This window comes from Chenopodium album, chromosome 3, assembly GCF_948465745.1.
Source record: "Chenopodium album chromosome 3, dcCheAlbu1.1, whole genome shotgun sequence".
In the NCBI taxonomy this organism is placed as follows: Eukaryota; Viridiplantae; Streptophyta; class Magnoliopsida; order Caryophyllales; family Amaranthaceae; genus Chenopodium; species Chenopodium album.
The window spans coordinates 4,103,541-4,106,695 of NC_137836.1; positions in this window are offsets into that span (position 1 = coordinate 4,103,541).

The following is a 3,155-nucleotide window of genomic DNA, read 5'->3' on the forward strand; positions in this document are numbered from 1 at the left end:
AGCCTTTTTTTTTTTTTTTTTGGGTAGATGTTAGATTGCTTTATTTGGGCTCTTAGAATAAGGAACTTCTTTTCTTATTATGCCCCTTGAATTGGAATATTGTATGTTAAGCCAATGGATTGGGCCTTGGAAATGTGGATGTTCCATTTGTACCCTTTTTTTTTTTTTGTGTGTGTATGGAATTGTGGATCGAGACGAACTACAAAGGATAGTGATGAATCTAATGATGGAGTAGAGTAGAAAAGGGATCAACGCTGCTATAAAACAGTTTATACTCTCTTCATTCTATTTTATCTTACCATTTGAATTTGAGTGGTTTTTCATGTACAACTTTAAGCATTAATAATCGAGTCTTTTTTTCAAACCTAAGAGGTTAGAGACCTAAACGCACGATCTGGGTTGTTTCCCTCTTGGCTTATGAAATTTTATAAGTTTGAACACATGAATAATAAATAGGAAGATAATAAAAGAACATAGGGAGTATCACACTTTGTTTAAATGTAATCAAGGTTGAGATCTCTATATGCTCAGAATTGAGTTAGGGAAACCGAAGCACTTACTTAAAACCCAAAGACACAAAAGGCCCAAGCTATATTACCTTTGAAGTCAATAATGATATGTGGTTATAAGTTTATGTTGTTATAGTTGATTCGGTGTATGTGGCTTGGTGGTTGATATTATCATATAGGTAGTATATTTTCCTTAGGAGATCGTGGGATATCTAATTATCTATGATATAATCACATTGATCTATTTCGTTTGTTGGAGAGAATTGATCAATTACATAGTTTCCATCCACTACCAAACACAATTATATAGTTCATAGTTTCATACCAACCTTCACGAATTGTCCTAGTATTTGCAATACATGCAAATTAATGCTTGCTCATTATGATCACAATATCTCATTGGTTGCTTATTAACATTGAGAAAATACGAGTTTATCAATATGATAAACAAAATTTGTTCATCAAATGGAAAAATTGTAAATAAATCAACAAATCTATAAATAAACTAAAACTACAACCGCTGACATCATCATTTGTTCAAATTGTACACATGTCAAGTTGTGGTTATAAATTTTCCCGTCTAAATTAATTGCTGACATCATATTTTTATTTTTATTTTTTACCTTAAATTATTATAATATTTTTTAAAAAAAAATAATTAATATATTATATTATATTCCATATATTATATTATGATGAATTTATGAGTTACTATATGGTTTCAAAATATATATATATATATATATATATATATATATATATATATATATATATATATATATATATATATATATATATATATATATATATATATATATATATATATATATATATATATTGGTTTCAAAATATAATTACTCTCGGTTAAAGAGTACTTTAATTTGTATTGCATAATTTACTTAAATTTATACTCTTATTCAAGATTAGTTAGATCTAAATAGCATAGCAATTAATGGTTATGTTTTAATACTTTATCTCATACGAGGGACATATGTAAAATAAATATTTATTTCAAAGAATTTTTTATGTCGTGCATCGCACGAGGCTTATCTAGTTTTTATTAAATATGGGCCCCACTGTTGTTGATATATTTACTGAAATGCCATGATGACTGGGCATTTATGTTATTTTATTTACCATTTTGCCATTTGATAAACAAATTTGTATATCAAATTGATTAACTGGGGCTTTCTCATTGAGATTAGCTCCCTGTCAAAAAAAAAAAAAAAAAAAACAAAACAAAAACAAAAAAAAAACATTAGCTCAAGTCTCCTTGTTAGTTGCTAATAATCTTCTTGCTCCCAACTTGCACAAGATGATAAGAGGAAAGAGAGGAGAGGATCATAGATATAAAACTATTGGTAAATCACCAAAGCTCAAACTAAACATTTTATCTAGCTCTTTTTCCCACCACTACTTCTAATTATTCTAAGTTTCAAGACTAGGTAGAAGACCTTTGAAAATCCACCATTGCTTCTCATCATTCATATTGGTTAATTTAATTGCACTCATCAAGATTGAAATTGAAACAATAATAATCAAGAAAGAGTTTACTATGTCTTCAACTAACTATGTTTATCCAATTTACTAACTCTGGTTCGTATTATTTTATGCAACTTTGGTGTAATATTTGCGAAATATAAAAAATTTCAAAGTTGCAAATAATATGAATCGGATGTATTGTAAAAAGTAGGGTAAACAATTAGACCATCAATTTTTATAATTGTATTTAAATTATATACTCCATATGAATCATCATTATTCACAAAATATGTCAAAATGCATTTCTTAGCTCTATCAAAAATTTTAGTCGTCATTCTGCACGCAAAACAAACAAACTGTAGAGCATAAATCACAATATTTAAATTGATTTAGGGCCTGTTCCGATTGACTGAAGTGAGCTGAACTGAACTGAACTTATTAATTAGTGATTTTTAACTACGGATTAGTGATCTTTGATTATTTATTGATTATTTATTACTATACATATGTGTATATACAAATGTACATATTAAAATATTTACGAAAAATATACTTTAACAATGAATTGTATCAATATTATTATTATTATTATTATTATTATTATTATTATTATTATTATTAATTAATTAATTAATTATTGTTGATTATTATTATTATAATTATTTATTGATTATTATTATTAGTATTATTATTATTATTGTTATTATTATTATTTATTGATGATTATTATTATTATTTATTGATTATTATTATTATTATTCATTGATTATTATTATTAGTATTATTATTTCAATTATTATTGTTATTGTTATTATTATTTATTGATGATTATTATTATTATTTATTACTTATTGATTATTATTATTATTATTATTATTATTATTATTATTATTATTATTATTGTTATTGTTGTTGTTGTTGTTGTTGTTGTTGTTGTTGTTGTTGTTGTTGTTGTTGTTGTTGTTGTTGTTGTTGTTGTTGTTGTTGTTGTTGTTGTCGTTGTTGTTGTTGTTGCCGTTGTAATAAGAGCTTAAAAGAATGAAATTTGGCTTTATATCATTAGCAATATCATTAGACATAAATTAAGAGCTGAACTGAACTGAACTGAACTAAACTGAATTTCTACGGAAGAGAACAGGCCCTTAGAGATTGTATTATTTAAAA